The sequence below is a fragment of the Aedes aegypti genome, chromosome 3 (genome assembly GCF_002204515.2).
Source record: "Aedes aegypti strain LVP_AGWG chromosome 3, AaegL5.0 Primary Assembly, whole genome shotgun sequence".
Lineage (NCBI taxonomy): Eukaryota > Metazoa > Arthropoda > Insecta > Diptera > Culicidae > Aedes > Aedes aegypti.
The window spans coordinates 281,440,981-281,454,604 of record NC_035109.1 but is presented as its reverse complement, the minus strand read 5'-3'; the positions used below and the strand labels follow the sequence as shown (position 1 = coordinate 281,454,604).

The 13,624-nt window shown below is 35.0% G+C and overlaps 1 protein-coding gene across 1 annotated transcript in view; it reads left to right on the top strand.

Moving 5' to 3' along the window:
* The first annotated feature begins 7,778 nt into the window (after positions 1–7,778).
* LOC5571017 (tetratricopeptide repeat protein 25) overlaps positions 7,779–13,624 on the top strand; it is a 72,391-nt gene continuing 66,545 nt past the window's right edge. Inside the window, exon 1 of the mRNA XM_021851127.1 lies at positions 7,779–8,328. The gene's annotated coding sequence lies outside the window, so the exon portion shown is untranslated. The remainder of the gene's footprint in view (positions 8,329–13,624) is intronic.

Below are 13,624 nucleotides of genomic sequence, written 5' to 3'. Positions count from 1 at the left end.
TAAAAGTTACTTTCAAATGATTCCGAAAATCCCGTTTGAAATTATTCCATGAATCTTTCTGCAGTTCATCTGGACATCGGAATTATTCTGGAAAATATTCATGAAATCTTCTGGATGTCTGTGAATATCCTTTAAATCTTTCAGGGATTCTGGCGAAATAACTTCTGGGATTCTTTTGAATATCACTGTAATTTGGATTTAGAATTCTCATGGGATTATTTCAGATATTAACTAGTGATCCTTTATGAGAGAGATACGCGGAAGCTGACACTTCTGTCAAAGTGTGAGCCAATCGAGCAGCGAGAGCTGTCAAAACGTGAGCCAAACGAACATGCGTTATGTTTGTTTTGAACTTTTCTTGAGGAGTAATGTAATCCGCTTGAAATTATTTCGGTGAAAGTTGTTTTGAACAGAGTAAAAAATATGGAATATTTTCCTTTTTGAATTTCTGTCAATGCAATATTTATTTGTTGATTTTTTCTGCTGTTTATTAGTTTGGAAATGTAGCTCAAAGATCTATAACGAAACAAAACACACTTTTTTGCATTGAGGAAGTCATGTCCGTGTTACAATATTATTCTCGACACCAAGCAAACTCAGCACTGCTGGTCTGTTGCCAAATCGTTCCATTTTACTTCCGCTCATCTCTCTTATAAAGGATCACTAATATTAACGATAATCCTTCATACAGAAGTGATGTTTCTGTGAATCGCCTTGGAATTCTTCTGGAAATCCTTCTATAATCCCAAAACAATTCTCAGAAAATTTTCAGAAGGATATTTTTAAGAATCTCAATGGAATTTCTGAAAAATACCAGAACGATTTACGGTTGAATCTCACGAAAACTTCCGGTGGAATTCTTGAATGATATCCGGAAGAATGACAGTCGTATTTTTGGATGAATCTTAGCAGGTTTTAGAGCACAATCCCAGCAAAATTTATTGAAAAATTTAGAATAGAAAGATATCCGAAAAAAAACTCCAACAGGATTTTTGTACGAGTCCCAGGAGTATTTCAAAGATATTGGCGTAAAAATCTCAGTGGAATTTCTTGAAGAATTTCAGAAAGATTTCCGAAAGCATCTCAAGTCATTTTTGGAAGAATACCAGAGGCATTCTCATAAGAATACAAGAAGTATTTCCGGATAAAAATCTAGAGTTATTTTCGGAGGAATTCTCGAAGAATTTCTAGTAGAGTCGTACATTTTTTGATAAAATCCTCTTTAAATATCCAAATGGATTGCATCAGGATTTATGATAAAATCTTCCATAGTATTGCGAAAACAATTTTCAAGAATTTCAAAGAATTTAATTTCCTGGATTTCAAAAGTAATCCTTAAGGAGATAAACGCAAAATCACATACAGAGTTCTGCAAAAAAATCCAAAAAGATGTCCAGAATAATCGCAATGGGATATCCGAAAGAATCTCAGAAGTAATATCGGAATGGTAACGTTTTTTTTTGGATGAATATCAAAGCGATATCTGGAAAAAAATTCAGAAATAATCTCAAGATTTTCAGCAGAACAATCCCAGAGAGGATTTGAAGGATTCATGAATGATTTAAGGAAGAATCCCGGGAGACGCTCCCAAAGAATTCTAGAGTACTTTCTGGAACATTTTTTTCATATGATTTATATATAAAAATACTTTGATTCAAATATATTTCTTGTGTAGCATTAAGTTTAACTACAGACATAGCTCGTAACATCAATAATAAATTAAATTTATAAATCTTTTAAACACATCCAAATTAAGTAACAGTTCAAAGAGTAAAATACCATTCTCATGAGTTTTTGAGAATCGTATGGTCGGTGTTTAGACAGACCAGACTAGATGAATTTTGGAGCTCTAAGGATACGTAAAGAACTCCATCAATTTTAAATCTTCCATGTTATTTTGATACAAATGTATCATCAAATAGATAAGTTCCATTATTACAGTAAATATCTATAATATTTTGATGTTTCATATGTTTGGGGTACATTTTTCTTACTCGATTGAAAAAAAACACTTGGTTCAGTCTGTCTGAACACCGACCATATCTATGTTTGCTATTTGATATTTAAATACTTGAATTGTGCTGTATCAATATTTACAGGTAATTATAATAAATAAGTATGTATAGAACAATAACAATTTTAATTTATCCCCATAATTGAACGACAATATTAATTAGAATGAGCCTCCCCCACATCATCCCTCTCAGGAGAATTTTGATTCCCAATATTTTTTTTTGCGGTGGTTCAGAATTGAAAATATCAAAAGTCTATTGTAATCACATCCTTTTTGTTCAATTGCATGTGGTGTTATTCGATATTTAAAATAAGATTCGTTAAGCCGAACATGTTGATCCTTCGACAAGAACCAACAACAAGCATTGCTTATGTTAAGAGATTTTATCGTAATGCACAACCAGCCTAAACGTTCTTCCCCTTTTGTATATGTACTAATTATAATTTCAAATTATTTTAATTAAATTAGTTGTGTTGTCTACTATTGTACACGGCAATATGTTTCAAAATAAGTGGAGCTGCTTTTAAAACAAACTTTAACATCGATCAACCAAACCATAGAATATCCAATAGCGAAAAAATAATAATAATAACCGATCATTGCAAATCGAGCCGAACTGGCGCTCTATCCGTGCGCACGCGCTTTCTGCAGAGCTGTCAAACAGACTTTTGTGCCTTCCTTCTTTGGCTCTCCTTCAACTCAACAACTCAGCACGATCCACCTCGCGGTGGATTGGTGAGCTGTCTGGTTGTTGCAGATGAACACTTATCGTGTAGCGTGACATCATCATTGACAGTAAGCGTGCAACTCACCAGACAAACGATAGGTGTAATTAACAACTGGACTCAGTTCCAGATATGGATTCATCCAAAAAAACGTTACCATTCCGGTATTACTTCTGAGATTCTTTCGGATATCCCATTGCGATTATTCTGGACATCTTTTTGGATTTTTTTGCAGAACTCTGTATGTGATTTTGTGTGTATCTCCTTAAGGATTACTTTTGAAATCCAGGAAATTAAATTCTTTGAAATTCTTGAAAATTGTTTTCGAAATACTATGGAAGATTTTACCATAAATCCTGATGCAATCCATTTGGATATTTAAAGAGGATTTTATCAAAAAATGTACGACTCTACTAGAAATTCTTTGAGAATTCCTCCGAAAATAACTCTAGATTTTTATCCGGAAATACTTCTGGTATTCTTATGAGAATGCCTCTGGTATTCTTCCAAAAATGACTTGAGATGCTTTCGGAAATCTTTTTGAAATTCTTCAAGAAATTCCACTGAGATTTTTACGCCAATATCTTTGAAATACTCCTGGGACTCTTACAAAAATCCTGTTGGAGTTTTTTTTCGGATATCTTTCTATTCTAAATTTTTCAATAAATTTTGCTGTAAAACCTGATAAGATTAATTCAAGAATTCCACCGAAAGTTTTCGTGAGATTCAACCGTTAATCGTTCTGGTATTTTTCAGAAATTCCATTGAGATTCTTAAAAATATCCTTCTGAAAAATTTTCTGAGAATTGTTTTGGGATTATAGAAGGATTTCCAGAAGAATTCCAAGGCGATTCACAGAAACATCAACATTGCACATTCTAATTAAAATTGTCGTTCCATTATGGCGATAAATTAAAATTGTTATTGTTCCATAAATACTTGTTTATTATAATTACTTGTAAATATTGTTACAGCATATAAAAAGACATTGGTCCAGAAATTACTCCAGAATTCTATGGAATTTCCCTCCTAGGATTCTCCTTAAATCACTTATGAATCCTTCAAAACCTCTCTGGGATTGTTCTGGAAAACTAAAGATTATTTCTGATTTTTCTCTAAGTTCTTCTGGAAATCACAGAATACTTACAGATATCGCTTTTGAACTCATCTAAAAAACATCGTTAGCATTCCGGTACTATATCTGAGATTCTTTCGGATATCCTTTGTGATTCTTCTGGACATCTTATTGGAATATTTGCATAAATCTGTATGTGAGTTTGCGTTTATCTCCTTAAGGATTACTTTTGAAATCCTGGAAATCAAATTCGAATCGAAATTCTCGAAGATTCTTTCGGAAATTCAATGGAAGATGCTAACAAAAATCCTGATGCAATTCTTCTGGATATTTTTAGAGGATTTTGCCAAAAAATGTACTACGACTCTACTACAAATTCGTCGAGAATTCCTCCGAAAATAACTCTGGCCTTTTTCCGGAAATACTTCTGGGATTATTATGAGAATACCTCTGGTATTCTTCCGGAAATCACCTGAGATGCTTTCGGAATCCCTTTAGAATACTTTCGAGTATGCTTCCGAAAATCTTTCTGAAATTATTCTAGAAATGCCACTGAGATTTTTACGTCCATATTCTTGAAATTTGTCTGGGACTCTTCCAAAAATCCTGTAGGAAATCTTCCAGATATCTTTCTAGCATTCTTTCGGGAAGCCTTCTGGGATACTTTCGAAAATCTTTCTGAGGATCCTTCAAATCCTTCTGTTAAGGATTCTTGCAGAAATTCTTCCCGAATTACCTCTAGACTCTGGGAGTTTCCTGAATTTTTCAAGAAAACTGTTATTATTTCGACTATCTCTCTAGGATTCTTTCGGAAATTCTTCTACAATACCCCCAGATTTCTTTCTGTTATCCTGCTGGAGGACTTCAAAACATCTTTCAAAGATTCTTCCAGAAATTTTACTGGAATTTTTCAAGAAATTCTGCTGGGATTCTTCCGTAAAACCTGCCGAAATTCATCCGGAAATACGACTGGAATTCTGCTTGAATGATAAGCATTCAAGAATTCCACCGGAAGTTTTTGTGGGATTCAACCGTAAATTGTCCTGGTATTTTGTTTAAATACATTGAGATTCTTAGGGAAAAATATACAGGATTCTTAAAAATATCCTTCTGAAAATTCTTCTGGAAATTGCTTTGGAATTAAAGGAGGATTTCCGGAAGAATCCCAGGTTGATTTACAGAAGAACCACAGAGAAATCACTAAAATATTATCAGGGAGATTTCTAGAGGAATTATTTTAAGGATTCTCGTAAATTCCTGAAACAATCTCAGGAGAATTTCGAATGGATTTTGAATGTTTTTTTAAAGTGATATCCAAAAGAATCCCAGAAGTTATTTCGCAAGAACCCCTGAAGATTCAATGAAAAGTCACAGACATCCAGACGATTTCATGAATATTTTCCAGAATAATTACGATGTCCAGAAGAGCTCCAGAAAGATTTACGGAATAATTTCAAATGGAATTTCCAGAACCATTTAAAAGTCACTTTCAAAAGATGCTCAGAAAAAGAAATCAGTAATCAAAGAATCTCATAGGTATTTTTTTAAAGTCCCAGTGACTGTCCGGTAGTTTTCTTGGAGGATTTCCATTTGAAGTCAAGAGGGATTTTCAGAAAATTCTGCCAAGGATTTAAGAAAATTTTCAAGGGAAATCAATGATTAATCACGAAAAAAAATCAAAAACACTTCCTTATGAATTTCCAGAAGAATCACAGAGTTTTTTTTTCTCAAAAAATCTTAGAAAAAAATTCTAAATAATCACGAAGGAATTTTCGGAATAATTCTGGATATACAAAATTATCTCAGGCAGAAACAATAAAATCAATAGCAATAAATCTGTAAGAATATAAGAAGGATTTCTGTAAGAATATAAGGAGGATTTACAAACAATTACAGAGGAATTTTCGGATGATTTCCATAAATAAAGATTTAAAAAAATCCCCGTCATCTGGAAGATTCTTGGCAGGATTTTCGGAAGTATTCCACAGGGATTTCTGGGAGAATTCCATTGGGATTTACAAAATAATTCCAGAGGAATTTCCGAAAGAATCCCAAGAATTTGCACGGAAGAAAGTGAAGTGAAATAATAGATTTTTTTGATTATAGTCTCAGGCGTCTTTCCGAGAGTATTCTAGAATAATAGGTATAATCTAAGACATTTTTCGGAAAGAATCTCAAAGGGATTTTGAAGAATTTTCAAAGAGTTTCACGAAAGAAATACTGAAGAATTACGAGGAAAATATCAGAATTTAAATAATAATTTCGATTGGATTTCCAGAAGAAATCCCGAGAAATTTTGTGAGAATCCCCGAACCCAGATTTTTAAAAAAGATTCCATTACACTGGAAAGCAATCATTAAATCATTTTCGGCAGAATTCCAGAATTTTACGGCAGAATTCCAGAATTTTACAGCAGAATCCTGAAAGGATTTCCATAATAACCCAAGATGGGTTTCTGGGATAGTCCAATAGGAAGTCCCAAGGAGGTTACTGGAAAAATCAGAGCGATCAAAGAAATAACTACATATAATAATTTCAGAAGGGTTTCTGAAAGAATCTCAGTGAATTTTCAAGATGTCCTCTAGCAACACAACTAATATATACTAATATTTACAACTCAATACTTAATTATAAATTGCGTTAAGGTGATTATAGAACAAAGCCACACCTCAAATTTTCAAAAGCACAAGACTTGAGAACCAAACAGCTCTCACCGTTGAAAATTTATCCCATTAGTCACCACCAGCAAGCAAGCAGATTGATTGGTTTTCAACGCAAACTGTTGTCAGATTCTCCAGTCTTGTGCCCTTGTTTGGCTTCGTTTTATAATCACCTTAAGCTGAGTGTACGCCATCCAGTTTGGGGGCGGATTGACGGCATTGAAGTGGATTAAAAACAATTATTGGAGAACGTGTGGAAAATACATATGAACTGCGCAGAATACATCAGACCGATTTAGCATTGCTGCGCACTTCTAAAAGCATTTTATTTTTATTAAAATGTTTGATAATAGTAGAACGACAATGATCATCAGTTGATTTTCCGCTACTGTTTTTTTAAATCACAATTGTTATTTCTTTCCGTGCACGCGCTCGGGAAATGAATCTGGCCATGGTGCAACAACCGCGCTACATTCGATGAATCCTATGCGACAAGAATTGTCGGCGCTATCCGTCAAATTCGCTCACCAAAGCTATTTTGGTGACTTTAACATCACAGCTATTGATGCACCGTGGCCAACATGATTATGACATTTTTGGGAATCTGACACTTTTGGGAAATCTGACAATTTTGGATTGTACACGTTAGCTTATAACTACTCATTAACGTGGGTTTAAGCTGGGTAAGGCGCATAATGACGAAATTGATTTTAGTGTGTTATTGCTTAAACATTACACGATTCCTAGAAATACGCAAGTAAATGAGTAAACAATTGTGTAAGCCACTAAATAAAAGGAGAAACTATCTTCAACGTGTTTTTGTTGTAAGCTACGGAGAAATCGTCTTTTGATGCCCCCTTGACGGTATCTACCAATATTTAGTTTCCTTCCGAGTAAAAGTTTTCCACAATGGTCTAATCCACCAGTGTACTAAATTCACTCGGTCTGAGAATTGTGACACTTGAGCGGGGCACGCTCCCGTATGATCCCCACGTGATCTGGACCCGCTCTAGTGTCAAAATTCTTCGACCGAGTTAGTTTAGTACACCAGTGGATAAGACCATAGCTTCCAAAAGCAGGAAGAGGGTAATTCCTGATCCCCCCGTTCTATACCTTCTAAACTTCGGCAGTTTATAAACAAGTGAGTGAGTGGATGAGTGACTGACTAGCTAGCTAGCTAGTAGCATTCTGGGGGTTAGTAGCAGTAGGTGGGTATACAATAACGGTCGATTATGACTGGGCATGAATTTCTCAAACATGACATCCCCGCAAAAGCGCGGGTGAATGTTCGGAACTGCCACGACAGGCAATCGTCGTTTGTCTGCCGGTCGGAGTACATCAACGTCAGGACGGATTGGACCTGACGCCGTTTTCCGTAGTGTCACTTCTGGTTTCGATTCATAGACCATGTAATAGAAGGGGCCTTCGGAAATTGTGGGCAGTGTAATTCAATTTGCCATCGTTTCGGGATAAATTTTGTGTCTTGTTAGTGTTTCGATGCAACTTCCTTGAAAAATCCTCTCTTTGTGTGGAATTCGATATGAAAATGGAGCCCATGTTTCGCTTGCTTCCTACACGTGTGATTGATGTACGATGATGTGTACACGTGTGCCAACCCGCCCCGAAGCGGAAAGTGACGCCAAAGGGCGTGAATATCGTGAAATTTATTACGATTCGTGAAAATTGCGCTGACTGATTTGTTGATTGGGTGCGATTGTTTTGTTGATATGTGTGCATTACGAAATACGCTATTTGCATAAGAGTCTCCCTCAGTTGAAGTTTGGATTAAACTACAAAACAAAGGATAGCACGAGAAAACGCCTTCTAATTGAAGTAGGAGTTGCAGCTGGAAAGGTATGATGATTTGTGGTTACAAATACAATTTATGGAAAAATGGAAACAGTGATATCATTATATAGCTATACAATCCCGATAGAAAGTATAAGCACGGTTTTTCTATCCATTAACAGTTATTTTTTTTTATTTTACACTTCCGGTCACGACTACTGAAGTGTTAATAGATTAAAGCTGGGCAAAAGCTTCTTTTTAAGATTTATGTTTGGTTTTAGACGTGAAAATTGTAATTATCGGTCAAATCAAACTTTCATTGGCAATGGATGCTTGGAAACCAATTTTGGCTCATAGAGGCAAAAGTTCGCGGGAAAACTTGCAAACTGCTTAATAGTTAGGGGGAGGTCTCCCAGTATTGGACACTTAAGTCACCTAATTCATAATTCAAAAAATAAATATATATTTTTTTGATCTTATTTACTCATTTATGATAAATATTATCAATTTTGTAGCGTACAAAAATTTTAAAACAAAAACGTAATTTTTGACATTACATTGTATTCTAGTACCAAATTGGCCAATCATAAAATGTGGCTCCCAATACCGGCCACAATCTTGAAATGGCTCGATTTCTATAAATTTGTACATCATCGAATATTTCAACTGCAGAAATTGTATTCGGTTCGCTTTTGCCTCACACTAATTTCGAACTCTTGTCACATCGATGGGTCAAAAGTTCGTTTGAGACAAATCATTTTAAAACTGCTATACACTGTAACCTAAATTTACGAACCAGATCGGGGGTTCGTAAATTGAATCAGTTCGTAAAACGAGGGAGTTTGGTTCGTGAAACGAGTTTTTGCCTTTTTGGAGTCTGCTTGTAAGTAATTTATTTTTATTGTTACAACAAATTGTGCTTTAAAGTATTATAAGAATATTATGATAATTTATATTTGATATATTTGGTGCTTAGCCACTGTACTTGTGGCATCAGTTTTTACAACAAAAAAAAAATATTCGTATCGCAATAACATTTTTGTTTTTCAAAATTTTTGCACCATTTTTTTCAGAAATTTTTGTTTGTTTTTATCTTTATTAACGAGATTTTTAGCCCTGGGCTAGTTCATCTCGGGACCAACGGCTTTACTTCCCTTCCGAAGGAAGTCGTCACTGAGATTTTTAGTGACTATCTCGGGGATGGGATTCGATCCCAGGTCCTCGGCGTGAGAGGCGTGTGTTCTTACCACTACACCAGGTCCGTCCCCATTTTTCAGAAATTGTCAAAAAAATCTTCTACTTTTAGAATCTGTGTCGATTTTAATCATCGGTTTTCTCGTGTTCGATTATTCACTTTTTGAAACAATACTTCAATGAGAGTCTGTTATGAAAAACTGAAGCGATTTGGTGCAACCGTTGTCGAGATGTGAGCATTTATATTTATGGAGCCACTATTGCCGTAGGAGAATCTTGGAAACTTAAAAAATGGCGTATTGTAAATTTAATATTTTTTGGAAACAACTCAACAAATTTGTATGATTTTTTGGAGAGAGCCTCCTTATCACCTAATAATGTATAGCGCATATTTTTTTATAACTTGACTTAAAACAAAATGGCGGCCAGAAGAATTTGATATGGGAAATGTCGGTCTCCCAAGGAATATCGGAATATCTAAAAAAACAGATGACCAATGATCAATATCGACGCAGATTCTGAAAATTAAAAAGTTTTCTGAGCATTTGTGAAAAAAAATGATGCAAACATATTGAGCTTAGCTAAGCTTAGCTTAGACTGACTACACATATCAATGGTTGCTATTCCGTGATTGACCGAAGTCAGTGAAAATGCACAAAGAATCAACTAGAAGTTCGGCTGGGATTGACCATAATCTTCTTCAGTGTGCATAATTCAGTGCCTCTATTTATAAATGGTCAATAACGGTGCCGGCCACGTCCTTGCAGTCAGGTGAGATTGGGGGAAGGAATGTTAGTGTGTAACCTTTGCTATTTGGAGACCGTGTTTGCCTCTGCATCTCCACAAAGGTTACTGGGAGGGATGTTTGTTAATGGGGAGGATCGTTGGGTCACAGGATTCACTTTGATAAGCGATTAGACCATGATAAATAATTATTTGTGAGATATAAACATGCTTATATGTAAATATAATATTTTCATTTGATATAAACACTATTTATGTAGAGAAAAATTATGCCGACACTTGAAATGACGAACCTTTCAAAGTTTGTTGAATAAAGTGAACCTTTCGCAAGTCTACACTTGTAGTGTCGAACCATTCAAGGTTTTTTTTTTAATTATAAAAATAAAGGTAAAAAGAAGGAAGTGTTTTGAAAAAAAAAATTAGACATAAATAATTTATGAATCAGAGTTTATGTCGACACTCACAGTGACGAACCATTCATAGTTTGTTGAAAAATCATATTTACGTCTCACCGTTGTAACGATTAGAGGTGCAGTCATACATATTTTATAGATTAGAAATAGTAGCATGAAACGAGCTCACCAATTGATCCGTCATCCTTGAGCAGCAACAATCCACTTTCAGCTTCACTCGTTTGCTCGGCTATATAAAAGCTCTCAGAGAAAATAGGCGCGCGACCCGAGAGGGAAAACAACTGCCGACTTCTCGGGTTTTCTTGACGCACTGCCCAGGAGCAAGCGTCAACGTCGAAAGATCAAAAAGGACTGATCGAACGCGGTACTTTTTCGCTTTCACTCGACCGATGCGCGACATGTTTGATCTTGCCCTCAACGCCCGCCCCCGCTGGAGCAAGCGTCAAGGTCGAAGGATCAAACACAACTCAAAAATGATGCAAACATATTGAGGAACAAAAAGTTATAGCGATTTGTTAAAATTCCTTGTAGTTTTGGCTTATAGTTCTGCGTAAAGATTTTTTTTTTATTCCTCAGTATAAAAATTTTCTTGATCAGTAAATTATTGTTAAAATTGAAAAAACAACAACAAATGAGCGCATGGTAATTTAATAAGCAAAATAGGTGTTCTAGTTCCTCCAAAAACTTCGTGAAATAACTCCTTCAATCTTTTAATGGTGTGACCAGCAATCTTGATAGTTTTTAATAATAACATAGACGCTAACTCTTCATTAAATTAAACGGGAGAATTGTATTAATATAAACGAATGTTTTTGGTCCTCCAAGGACTTCCTCGGAGGCCTTAGGATTTACAAGCGTAGCCAGTGGTCGATTGATAGCTTTCATTTATGATACAGACCCTCAACCAATCAAGTAAGTAAACGGAGTATTGTTTTAATTTATACCGATGTTCTTGATCCTACAAGGACTCCATGCACTACAGGCGTAAGCAGTTGTATATGGATCGTTTTAATTATGGTTCAGATGTTTAACTTCACATATGACTAAATGAAGAGCTCCAGTTGAATTCAAACATGCGTCCAGCTTAATAATATGAGTCTACTAAATGTGTACTGCTTATCAAACTCAAAACATATTTTGCTATCAAACTCAAAACATATTTTGCTTATGTCTTGTAGATCTTAAGGTATATCTTCGCTCTCTATCATCGCTCTCTCTTTTTTGCCGATATTTATCAAGCTTGTTACAACTTGCAAAACTTGCGATACAGATGCGAGGTTTTTTTTTCGCTTCCTTTGATCGTGCTTCGCAATCAATTGAGAACGAATTCTATGCGATGCCTGGTTTGGATAAATTTGATAAAATTCTAACAAATTCCTCAGGAAAGGGATTAAATGAGAAATTTATAAACGGATTTTTGGCAGAGTCCACTACAGAACAGTTTTTTGTCTCAAGCACCAAAATACCAGTAGGTGAAAATCACCGGTTTTGTCCAGCCTAACAGAAAATGTAAATAAAAAATAAATGGGAAGTCGTATTTATACCACAAATATGTCTAATGTAAGCTTTCAATCCATATGATGTGTGTAAAATATCAAAACTGAGCTAAAACCATTTTTTCGCTTTCAAAATCCCGTGTTGGTTAATATAGGCCAACGGAACCAGTTGCGGCCAGAGATTTAACTTCGCTTCCTAATTTGGCCAATTGCATTAATTTCTCATGTGAGTGGCCAAATTAGGAGTGCCCTGGCCAAATTAGGTGTATAGGAGTTGAAATTATAAGGAAAATGAATTGTTTTTCTTATGTTTTGAATCAATTTGGACGAGTAAATGAATGTAGCTCTATCATATGAATATAATCTACTGAACACAAAAGGTTTCATGCTGATTGGCTATGAAAAACGGTGTATAATCCACTATGGCTACAACTGGCGTATGGCCAAAACCGGTGCTTCTACCCTATTCACCTAATTAAGGACTGCTGATTTTTGGCCACTTTTAAAAATATCATAACACGTCTAGTTTTCGAGATATAGGCTGTTGAAAATGCGAACCTTATTGAAAATGCGAAGCCATATTGACAACCGCTGGCTGATCCAGAATACTTCTTTCATCTAAGAACGTTAAACAAAGTGAAAAAAGTGTTGCAATTTTAAAATGTAAGAACCTTGGATAGAACTTCCAAAACAAGTCTAAAGTGGTTGATATTTCTGTAGTTATCAGTTTTATTGTTATAAATTTGAATAAACATACACGCAGAGAAAACGATTTTAATATTAAATATGTTCTGTCTCATTACAACTATATATCTGTATTATTTACCGGCTTATGATTTCCTGTCATGGTTTCAATAACAACTCGTAATTTGGTTCAAAAATATTTATTGTTGAATTCGACAGCTGGGTTAAATGCGGGGCAACAAAAATAAGTTTTGTTTCAACTTCCTTTTCCTTTGAAACAACAATTTTCTGCATTAAAATAAAACCTTTAGTTTTTGAAACAATATTACACTGTTTTTTGATGTGATAATGTTTTGTTTGAAATAAAAACTCATTTTTATTAATCTCAGTCCTCTTAACTCTTTGTTTTTTTTTCTTTTTATGAAATGAACAACGATAATCATTCTGAATAGCCTACTCTATTTTCTCTTACGTATTCTCTTACGTTTATGAAACTTGCCCGTTAATTTGCCTTGGACTTATGGCGCTATTATACGGCCAATATATTGCCGTTATACGCATAATTGCCCCATGTTCCAAAATAAATTCCAAAATAAATTCCAAAGCTTAGCGATGCTTCAACCCAGGCGAATTGACAAACAGGAATAAAAAAAGAAAGAGAGGCGGATAGAAAATAGTCATAAATTACTAAAATTTAGTCATTCTGTGACTACCCGTGTTTCTGAGTGTAGATGACCGTTCTTACGTATAGATTGTACCGAATGTGGAGGACGCATATCCTCAAGACTATGTTAAGGCACTTAATGAAGGCTCAAGTGACATGTGCCAAAC